This window comes from Rhinoderma darwinii, chromosome 2 (genome assembly GCF_050947455.1).
Source record: "Rhinoderma darwinii isolate aRhiDar2 chromosome 2, aRhiDar2.hap1, whole genome shotgun sequence".
In the NCBI taxonomy this organism is placed as follows: domain Eukaryota; kingdom Metazoa; phylum Chordata; class Amphibia; order Anura; family Rhinodermatidae; genus Rhinoderma; species Rhinoderma darwinii.
The window spans coordinates 390,803,918-390,815,882 of record NC_134688.1 but is presented as its reverse complement, the minus strand read 5'-3'; the positions used below and the strand labels follow the sequence as shown (position 1 = coordinate 390,815,882).

Here is an 11,965-nt window from a genome sequence, read left to right as displayed (position 1 = left end):
AAAGCCGTGCGAGGACATGTTTTTTGCGTAACGAACTGTAGTTTCGATCAGTACCATTTTTCGGTACATGCGACTTTTTGATCTCTTTTTATTCCATTTTTTGGGAGGTGAAGTGACCAAACAATTGTGATTGTGGTACGGTTTTTTATTATTTTCTTTTACGGCGTTCACCGTGCGGGATAAACAAAATAATTTTGTAGTTCAGGCCGTTACGGACGCGGCGATACCAATTATGTATAGTTTATTTGTTTGTTTATATATTTTTATTAATAATAAATGACTGAAATGGTAAAAAGGGGGATTTTTACTTTTAATACTTTTAAAACTTTTATTTTCTTATTTTTACACATCTTTTTTTTACTTTATTACTTTGTCCCACTATGGGACTTGAGGGCAGGAGGCCCTGATCGCAATTCTAATACACTGCACTACATGCGTAGTGCAGTGTATTAGAGCTGTCAGCTACTCACTGACAGCAAGCATAGTGGGTCCTGACGTTGTCAGGACCCACTAGGCTTCCGTCTATGGCATAGATGGATGCCATTGTTTGGAGTCAGGTTGCCATAGTCACCATCGCCGGCCGCTATCGTGTAGCAGGCCGGCGATGGCAGCTTAACCTCTAAAAAGCCGCGATCTCTCTAGAACGCGGCTTTTAAGGGGTTAATCAGCGGGGACACAGCGATCGGTCCCCGCTGTAGGAGCTGTGACCGCTGCTGTACGAGACAGCAGCGGTCACAGCTCCTGTATGTGTCGGGAGGACGGCCGAAACGGCCGTTACTCCCGAGACGTACTATTAGGTCATGGAGCGCGAACGATACAGCTGCCATGACCTAATAGTATGTCCAGGAGCGGGAAGGGGTTAATGCAACAGCACAATTTACCCAAACAGGAGTTTTATAAATATTTGCAAATCCGACATATTTTACAGTCTGTACGATTGGATACCCCGATGTTCCCCTCTAGTGCCTTTATATTCTTTACCAGTATACATTCAAAGCTTAAGGGGATCTCTTTATTTTACACTCCCTCACACATTGGTAAAACCGGTCTACCTTCGGAAATGGAAAACAGATTAAGCCCTTGATATTTCTATTCAAGACTGGTATTCTGCAATTCATTGGGTTAAAAAAATCTCCAAAAGGCGCTAGTCATTGGGAAACTGCTCATAAAATTTTACTTAGATGGTATAGAACGCCCTCTCAAATTGCTAGAATTAACCCATCATTCTCTCCCTTATGTTGGAGGGGATGTGGTAAAGTAGGAGCTTACCTACATGTTTGGTGGGATTGCCCGTTAGTATTATCCTTTTGGACAGCCACATTTGCTTTTATTGGCAAAGTAATTAATTTCAATGTTTCCTTGTCCCTGGCCCTTGCCCTTTGTTTAATTGGTCTTTGCGTAATTCCACAGGATTTACGTTATGTAGTAGGTCATACAATTTTTGCAGCTAGATTACTCATTGCTCAGACATGGAAATCCCATGTTCCCCTGACGGTAGCAGAACTGATTAATCTGGTTAATTTCGATTACACCATGGAAAAAATGGTGGCGATTCGGCTTAATACTGTAGCCAAATTTACAAGTCATTGGTCCACATGGTTTGGCTTTGTGACATCGGGAGCTTCTGTGCCTGCTATTACCTCAAATTAAATGTTTCGCCCTCCGTTTATATATGTAATTCTGTGTAATTAAATGAGGACCTATTTATTTATGTGATTCTCATATAACTATACGAGCCAACATATTTTAAGCTCTGGAGAGACCTGTTCCCCCATGTTCTTCTCTTCAGGGCCTTCCACTCTTTGATGTGAGAATCTACCGACCTGACCATTTGTATAATTTTATGTGCCTGATTATAGGACATACAATTCTTTTTCTCTGTCTAACTACACGTGTAAGCAGCCATGAATGTTATTTTCTTTGTTCCTTATTCTTCGTTTTCATATATTGCGTTGTATGCTTTATAATGTTAATTAAGAGTAATACTGCTTTTGTAGCCATGTTGGCTAAACCGATGCATACATTCTCTGTTTATGTCATAGTAAAAAATACAATAAAAACTAAATTTTTCAAAAAAATCCTCCAAGTAAAAATACAGCCTCAAAATCCTTGCGGTGCTTCTTCATTTCCAGGGACTGCTATGTGTCCAGGCAACATATTTAGACCACTTTGGGGGGTATTTCTAAAGTCAGAAGAAATACCCCAATAAATATTGAGGCGCTTTACTTCACTTATATGCTGTGTCTGAGAAATTTGCCCAAATATATGGCGCATTTGTAAAAAATATAACATTTTATTTTTCAAGACAGAAAAACTATGGGGGTCATAAAAATGATCACACCCATACATAAATTCTTTGAGGGGTGCAGTTTCCAAAATAGGGTCACTTCACTGTACTGGTACCTCAGGAGCTCTGCAAACGCAACATGGCACCTGAAGACCATTACAGCAAAATCTGTGCTACAAATTGCGCTCCTTCTCTTCTGAGCCCTACAGTGGGTCCAAACAGCAGAATATTATCACATATGGGGCATTGCTATAATCGGGAGAAATTGCTTTACAAATGTTGGGGTGCTTTTTCTCCGTCATTGCTTGTAAAAAATCAAAAATTCTCTGTTTTTTCAGAAAAAAAGTAGATTTACATCTTCACAGTCTATTTCCACAAATTCTGCAAAAAACCTGTGGGGTCCAAATACTAACTATACCAGAAGAAAAATTCCTTGAGGGGTGCAGTTTTTAAAATGGGGTGATTTATGGTGACTTTCTAATATATAAGGCACTCAAAGTCACTTCAGAACTGAACTGGTCCTTGAAAAAATAGCCTTTTGTAATTTTCTTGAAAATGTGAGAAATTGCTGCTAAAGTTCTAATCGTTGTAACGTTCTTAAAAAATAAAAGTATGTTCAAAAAAAGATGCAAACATAGACATGTGGGAAATGTTAAATAGTAACTATTTTGTGTGGTATTACTATCTGTTTTACAAGCAGTTACACTTAAATTTAAAAAAAAAATCTATTTTTTGCTAATTTTCTCCAAATTTTGGTGTTTTTTACGAATAAATTTAATATTTATCGACTACATTTTTTCAATAACATACAATTTGTCATGAGATAACAATCTCAGAATCGCTTGGATAGGTAAAAGCATTCCAGAGTTATTACCACATAAACATCTCAGATTTGAAAAAATCGACTGTGCCACAAGGTCAAAACAGACTGCGTCCTAAAGGGGTTAAAGATTTCGGTTTGTTTTTCAATATAATTGTACAGATTATAGTTCATATTAAGGCCTGGTCTACACGAACGTGTGCGTTTTGCGCACGCAAAAACCGCTGCGTTTTGCTCAGATTTGAAAAAATCGACTGTGCCACAAGGTCAAAACAGACTGCGTCCTAAAGGCGTTAAAGATTTCGGTTTGTTTTTCAATATAATTGTACAGATTATAGTTCATATTAAGGCCTGGTCTACACGAACTTGTGCGTTTTGCGCACGCAAAAACCGCTGCGTTTTGCATGCGCAAAAGGCACTTAACAGCTCCGTGTGTCATCAGCGTAAGATGCGCGGCCGTGTGAATTTCGCGCAGCCGCCATCATTATGACACTACGTTTGGATGTTTGTAAACAGAAAAGCACGTGGTGCTTTTCTGTTTACATTCAGAGTTTGACAGCTGTTGCGCGAATCACGCTGTTCGCACAGAAGTGCTTGCGTGCGGTGCGAGTTATTTTCACACACCCATTGACGTCAATGGGTGCGTGATGCGCGAACAGCGCACAAATATAGGACGTCGTGAGTTTTTTTCAGCGGACTCACGCTGAGCAAAACTCACGGACTGTCTGAACAGCCCCATTGACTAATGTAGGTCCGTACGACACGCGTGAAAAGCACGTGCGTCGCACTGACGTATATCACACTCGTGTAAACGAGGACTAAAGGTGGAAAAAGTTCTGAAATGATTCATCTTGGACTGACAAAAACATGTAACATGACAAAAACCTGGCATTTTAACAGGGGTGTGTAGACTTTTTATATCCACTGTATATTGCTTGTAAAATGAACAAATGGTTTTATGCTCGAGTTACATTAACAAAATGGTGGAAAAAAAATGACACCTCATCGATTGGTAGAGAAAGCAAACATGGCAAGGAGGAGGTAGATGTGGGGAAAGAAGTTGGGGGGATCTCCAGTCTGAATCTTTGCCCCAGGTGCTGGAGAACCTAGCTTTGACTCTGTTATAAGTCTGATGACATCACAATGGAGAGATTCTGTGGTGACCTCATAGTGCCCTGCATGGAATAGAATGTGTGCTGAGCATAGTCTCATTCTTTCATATCTCGCTGTTGACAGGGGATTATATCTTTCTGTTAGCCGTAAATGAGAATGGAATTTTCTTGCTTTAGAATTTTGATTTTGCTGATTTTAATTATTAGTCCTGCACAAGGTAAGGAATATCCCAATTATTTTGACTTCTTAGGTGTCAGTGTCGGCTTCTTCTTCTTCTTTTTTACTCTTTGTGTAGCTAATAGGTATATGCAGAAATATAACTGCTTGTAACTATATACAGTGGGGGAGATTTATTAATACGGTCTTAAAGTTAGATCAGACAGGCAGAAACTGCACCAAATTATCAGAGTGGCGCATGCCGTGTGATAAACTTGACGCATTTTGCTAGGCATGTTAGATACTTTTCTCTTCTTTACACCACATCTGATCTGGCATGCCTTAGTGTTAATATTTTGCACAAGTTAATAGACCATTAATAAAGCTGGCACATTTTACGACTCCTCTTAGCCACACCAATTATTTTTTTTAGACACTATTCAAAACTATCTTGGAAGGCGCAAAAAGTGTTATAAACATGCAATACATTAAGAGCATGGCATGTATGCCAGCTGTCGGCACATTTTATGCCAGAATTCTGTCTGATTTCTCCCCCAGTATGTATAAAGTTTATCATTTATTACACAAGATACAAGTTAAAAGGGTAAAATGCTGATTTGGCAATACATTTCTGTGAAAGCTCCATGGAGAGGCGGTCACTGTAAAATATGAAAACATATTTGCTTAATCAGGGGCGCAGGGGGGGCGGTGCCCCTGGGCCCTCTGATATGGTGGGGCCCAGGGGCAGATACAGTTGAATCCAGTGCTGGAGCCACACACTGCAGTGGAGGGGCAGAGGGATCTCCTCCACTTGTCGTGGGAACGGGGTGAGTATTTTATTTTTTTTATTAGGCACTATAGTGCATTATACTGTATGGGGGCAGGTGTGGGGGCAATATACTGTTATTAGGCTGTCTGTTGGGGCATTATATGGGGGTAGCTATGAGGGCATTATACTATAAGCCTGACCCCGCCCGATGCGCCTCTGCATGTAAACTTGCATTCGGGGACCCACTGGGTTGGGGTCCACATAGATGTGTTTCGCCCCTCCTGTGCTAAACCCCTAGCTACGCCTCTGTGCTTAATTTAAGTCTTATTATATTTCCAGCTGCACCAAAAAAGCAGATCCTGGGGCAAAGCTATGTGATCAGAGGTAAGTGTAAGAGATTTATTGTCACATCATGAGCTGATTGTGTTCTATGAATGTCGGTATAATATGAGCGTCTATATTAGAGTGAAGCTCTGGTTTGGAGACACTTTATTATTATAGGGAATATTAGGTTATTCACATATTTCTATCCTTTATAATGGGACTAATACATGTGGCACTTCTGCATGCGCCCTAATATGTCTAATATTATTATAGTGAAAGCGGTCAATGTCTGTGAAAATACTGTACCACATAGAGGGGATCACTGTGGATTTAGGGGTTCAGAGCGTGACAATAAGTGTTTAATTAAATTACAATTATCTTTATAGACGCAGGAAAGGCTAAGGATCCGGCAGAACAACTTGAAAGCCGAGGTAAGTGTCACAAGATCACGGATATGTCCATCTATAGCACAAATAACACAATTCACATCACTCCACTCCAGTTCCTCATAACTTTATACCATATCTCCAGCAAAATCTCATGTACAATTTACCATCACTGCAAAACTCTCATAGGTGGAGGGACACGGAGGAATATAGATCTCTTTACGCACATCATTCATGATTCTCTCTTATGTCTCTTCTATATAACCAGACTATAGAAATGAATGTTCGTTATTTTTTTTCTTCTGTGACAGTTCATGACCTTCTCCTAAAAATACTTTTGCCCGGATTCGCCGTCATCCTTCTCCTCCTGATCCTGCAGTGCATTATAACTCACTGGTAAGTTACTAAGGTCTTCTACTCGTCATATACCTACTAATTGTAATGGGAAGTAATATGCCTGGCAGATTGGTATCTACATACATTATATATGCATATGTAATCAGCATCTACATAGGCATAACCTGAAGCTCCTGGACCACAAGGCAATATCGGTATGAGGGCTCTCCACCTACCCTGTGCTATTTAGAATACTGGGGTCTTACATTGCAGTGGGGCCTCTGGGACCCCTAAGGCGCCATAGTCCACGTGTCTGTGTGTAAATAAAGAGAGAACTCAGAACACATGATTAATCTAGACCAGAGGATGTCTCAGTTCCCTGAATTTCATTTGAGATGAGTTGGACCTAAACTGACTATCCACTTTGTAGTTCAGATCATGCCATATGAATTTTGCTGTAAAATAAAGTATTTTTCCACTGTAGTCCAAGCCCCAGAGAATTATTTTATTTAACATCAAATCCTAGAATTGAGAAATGTTATGTAAATGTTGTGTGATTGGGAAAAAATAAAAGTAAATAAAATAAATAAAATTTGAGTGTTTAGTTTTTCCGATTTCAAGATTTTCTCTTAAATAAAATATGTTTTTAATTGCATCAAAAAACCTAAATTAATTTGAAGGATTATTTATAGGAAAGGAAGAGGATTGAAGGATGAAAACTGCGAACTAGAATCTGTCGTTGTCCATTAGCCAGGTAACATGATTTCTTGTTCATCCACACTATCTTTGGACCTCACCGATCTCACATTAATAGCCCATATTATGGATAGATCCTTAACCCCTTAGTGACCAGCCTATTTTAGGCCTTAATGATCAAGCAATTTTTTTTGTTTTTCCATTGTCGCACTTAAAGAGATAGAACTTTTTTATTTTTTCTGTCGAGATAGCTGTATGAGAACTTTTTTTTGCAGGATTAGTTGTATATTTTAATGCCACCATTTTGGGGTACATATAATTTTTTCTATTGACTTTTTTTGGGGGGGAATAGATAAAAAACAGCAATTCTGCTATTGTTCTATGCATTTTAAATGTTTTGTTATTGGGAAAAAGTAAAAGGAAATAAAATTTGAGAGCTGAGTTTTTCCGATTTCAAGATTTTCTCTTAAATATTTTTTTTTTTCAATTGCATCAAAAAACCTAAATTAATTCGAAGGATTATTTATAGGAAAGGAAGAGGATTGAAGGCTGAGAACTGCAAACTAGAATCTGTCGTTGTCCATAAGCCAGGTAACATGATTTCTTGTTCATCCACACTATCTTGAGGACTTTTTTTTGCAGGATTAGTTGTATCTTTTAATGGCACCAATTTGGGGTACATAATTTTTTTATTAACTTTTATTGACTTTTTGGGGGGGAATAGATAAAAAACAGCAATTCTGCTATTGTTCTATGCATTTTAAATGTTTTGTTTTGTATTTTTTTAGTCCCACTAGGGGACTTCACTATGCGATCTTTTGATCGCAGATATAATGCTTTGGTATACTTCGTATACCAGAGCATTATTGCATGTCATTGTAAACTGACAATCTATTAGGTCTTTATTAGGCCCCCGATGCCATGCGACCCCATCGGAGGCCCACGATCAAATTTGTGGGCCTCCAATAAGGTGAGAGAGGGCTCTCCCTCCCTCTGTAAACAAGTTAAATGCCGCGGCCGCTGTTGACTGCAGCATTTAACAAAGCAAACTTCGATCGCTACCGTTGGAGCAGGTGCCCAGCTGTCATCAGATAACCGAGCACTTGCTCCAGCCTGCACAGGACACCCATGCAGGACTTAAACTAGGCTGCTATGAAAAGGCGGCGGCCTAGACTAAGGCCCCTTAGTGACCGCTGTGAAAAGGCATATTTGTTGTCACTAAGGGGTTAATATGATGTATTTTCATTGATCGATCACCTTCAAAAGGCCCTTTAGCTTTTGTGAGGCTAACAGAGGGGTTTCCTTTCATCTTGAAGCCTTTCTGTTAGCTAAAACCAGGGGCGTAGCTGCAGGCTCATGGGCCCTGGTGCAATAACTCAGCTTGGGCCCCCCATACCCCTCCCCAACACCACAAGACCCCTGCCGCGGCTATTGCCAGCCGCCTTGCCCTACAGCTCTCCCAGTATACTTCCCCCTTAGCCGCCCCCACAAAGTATAATGCCCCCCGTAGCGGCCCCCATACAGTATAATGCTCCCGTAGCTGCCCCCATACAGTATAATGCTCCCCATAGCTGCCCCCATACAGTATAATGCTCCCCATAGCTGCCCCCATACAGTATAATGCTCCCTGTAGCTGCCACCACACAGTATAATGCCCCCATACAGTATAATGCCCCCCATAGCAGACCCCTTACAGTATAATGCACCTCATAAATTCCCCCATACAGTATAATACCCCCATAGCAGCCCCATACAGTATAATCCCCCATAGCAGCCCCATACAGTATAATGCCCCTCATAGCTGCCCCCACACAGTATAATGCCCTCTTAGCTGCCCCACACAGTATAATGCCCCATACAGTATAATGCCCCACATAGCCGCCCCCACACAGTATAATGCCCCCCGTAGCGGCCCCCATACAGTTTAATGCTCCCCATAGCTGCCCCCATACAGTATAATGCTCCCTGTAGCTGCCCCCCACACAGTATAATGCTCCCAAAGCTACCCCATCACATAGTATAATGCCCCCATACAGTATAATGCCCCTCATAAATTCCCCCATACAGTATAATACCCACATAGCAGCCCCATACAGTATAATCCCCCCATAGCAGCTCCATACAGTATAATGCCCCTCATAGCTGCCCCCACACAGTATAATGCCCCCCATAAAGTATAATGCCCCCATAGCGGCCCAATTCAGTATAAAGCCTCCATAGCTGGCCATACAGTATAATGCCCCCCATAAATGCCCTCATACAGTATAATGCCCCCATAGCAGCCCCATACAGTATAATGCCCCTGATAGCTGCCTCCACACAGTATAATGCCCTCTATAGCTGCCCCACACAGTATAATGCCCCCATACAGTATAATGCCCCCATACAGTATAATGCCCTCTTTAGCTGCCCCCACACAGTACAAAGCCCCCATAGCTGTCTCCCTGCAGTGTAATGCCCCCATAGCTGCCACCATATCATCCCCCCAGACAGTATAATGCCCCCATATGGTATAATGTCCCTCATAGCGGCCACCATATCAGCCCCCAAGACAGTATAACGTCCTACATAGCTGCCAACATGCTGCCGAAGTGCCCTCCGTACATGCTGCCCAAGTGCCCTCCGTACATGCTGCCGAAGTGCCCTCCGTACATGCTGCCGAAGTGCCCTCCGTACATGCTGCCGAAGTGCCCTCCGTACATGCTGCCACAGTGCCCTCCGTACATGCTGCCACAGTGCCCTCCGTACATGCTGCCACAGTGCCCTCCGTACATGCTGCCACAGTGCCCTCCGTACATGCTGCCACAGTGCCCTCCGTACATGCTGCCACAGTGCCCTCCGTACATGCTGCCACAGTGCCCTCCGTACATGCTGCCACAGTGCCCTCCGTACATGCTGCCACAGTGCCCTCCGTACATGCTGCCACAGTGCCCTCCGTACATGCTGCCACAGTGCCCTGGAGGGTACATGCTGCCACAGTGCCCTCCGTACATGCTGCCACAGTGCCCTCCGTACATGCTGCCACAGTGCCCTCCGTACATGCTGCCACAGTGCCCTCCGTACATGCTGCTACAGTGCACTCCGTACATGCTGCCACAGTGCCCTTCGCACATGCTGCCACAGTGCCCTCCGCACATGCTGCCACAGTGCCCTCCGCACATGCTGCCACAGTGCCCTCCGCAGATGCCAACACAGAGCTGGAGTCCCAGGCAGAGACTAGTGGGCTCTTCCTGGGACTCCAGCTGTGCTCCTGACATCACTGTGACTCCTGAGATCACTGTCGATGTATGGACAGCGATGTCAGGGAATTCCAAAGAGTCCCAGAACAGAGTCTGTACGGAGCAGAGTCTGTACTAGCGGCTCTGTGTCCTGCGTGCTTGAGACCCCTGATCTAGAGGTTTATGTGTTTGTTGAGTGGATGATAACACCCGCTATGGAACTCTTCAATCTTCGATTTCTATTATAAGAAAAATAGTTTCTTTCTATTAACTAATTATATCTCATATGTGTTTTATCAGAAACGAAGGAGGAAATATCCAGTGATATTGTTTCTTTGGTTTGTGACCTTCAGTTATAATGGAACTGCAGTACATTTTGGAGATGTCAGATCAGCCGCTGGCCTGAAGACCCTGAATGAGTATCTGGCAGATAAGTGTTATATCAAGGGACATGAAATCTCCCAGGTTGATATCATAGTGGTGGAGTCACTGTTTTTCTCTCCACCTGTTGAACTATTCCATGTCCTCCGCTGGTATAACCACATTAAGTCTTATGAAGAACAGAAAGCTCGTCTGCCAATGTGAAAGAACTTCATTCTCCACAGAACAATGTGGAGATTTGCAACAAAAGTATCATCTATTACCATCAATTTTGCAAGATTTTTTTTATTGAAGATTACACAATTCCTTCAATAAGTATGTTTGATGGATACAAGAACTGTCATGTCATCACATCTGAACTATACTCGACCATTTCACAACTTCTTGAGTCTTCAGGTCCAGACACATCATGATGTTAGCAGCAGCTCAAATGAAAAGAACTTTTGAAGCTGATCCCTTGTAACATTCAATGGACACCTCATTCAACCTGTCATCTGTGTGTCCTCTTTTATTGATCTTCACAATAAATATATATATTTTTAAATTATTGTTATTATTATTATCATCATCATCATTATTACATGCACTGGTCTGAAGTCTACTTTGGTACTACCCTTATATTTATCACTGTCTCTCTGTACATAGGGCCACATACCCCCTGTAGATAATGCCACAGTGCCCTTTGTAAATAGTGCCGCACTGCTCTCTCTAGATAGTGCTACACACCCTCCTGTCGATAATACTGCAGTGCCTTCTGTAGCTAGTGCCACACAGAGCCCCCTGTACATAGTGTCACACAGCGCCCCCTGTTGATAGCACCACACAGCCCCCCTGTACATAGCACCACACAGCGCCCCCCTGTACAAAGCGCCACCAAGCGCCCCCCCTGTACATAGTGCTACACAGCGCCCCCCTGTATATAGCGACACACAACTCCCCCTGTACATAATGCCACACAGCGCCCCCTGTACATAGCCCCACACAAAACCCCCCCGGTCATAGCACCACACAGTGCCCCCCTGTACATAGCACCACACAGCGCCCCCTGTACATGGCGCCACACAGCGCCCCCTGTACATGGCGCTAGACAGCGCACCCCTGTTCATAGCGCCACACAGTGCCCCTGTACATAGCACCGCACAGCGCCCCCCTGTCACTGTCCATATATGGACTCTGGCATCAGGGGCTCTTCCTGTAGGGAATCCCCGGCCACAGCGTCGACAATGCTCTAGCCGGGGATTTAGCTGCTAGAGGGAACTACAGTGGCTCTATATACAGGGAAGGGGAGGTAGCACTATATACAGGGCTGGTGGCCCTAAATTCTGCTCCTGCTCCCCGGCTCAGCTCTGGCCGGGGATTCTCACACCGAGTGCTGCTGGAAGGTGGATGCGGCAGCACCCTGCTACAATGTATTAAGATATGATACAATGCCGGACATCCCTGCGAGCCAGACCCAAAAACGCTGCAGGTAACATTTTC

General features: G+C 43.1%; 1 long non-coding RNA gene across 1 annotated transcript; it reads left to right on the top strand.

The window, feature by feature from the left end:
* The first annotated feature begins 5,448 nt into the window (after window positions 1-5,448).
* Window positions 5,449-11,000, top strand: LOC142741393 (uncharacterized). Its single transcript, XR_012881116.1, has 6 exons — window positions 5,449-5,529; window positions 5,856-5,900; window positions 6,167-6,251; window positions 6,884-6,945; window positions 7,417-7,478; window positions 10,406-11,000. It is a non-coding gene; the product is annotated as an uncharacterized LOC142741393 (long non-coding RNA).
* The last annotated feature ends 965 nt before the right edge of the window (window positions 11,001-11,965 follow it).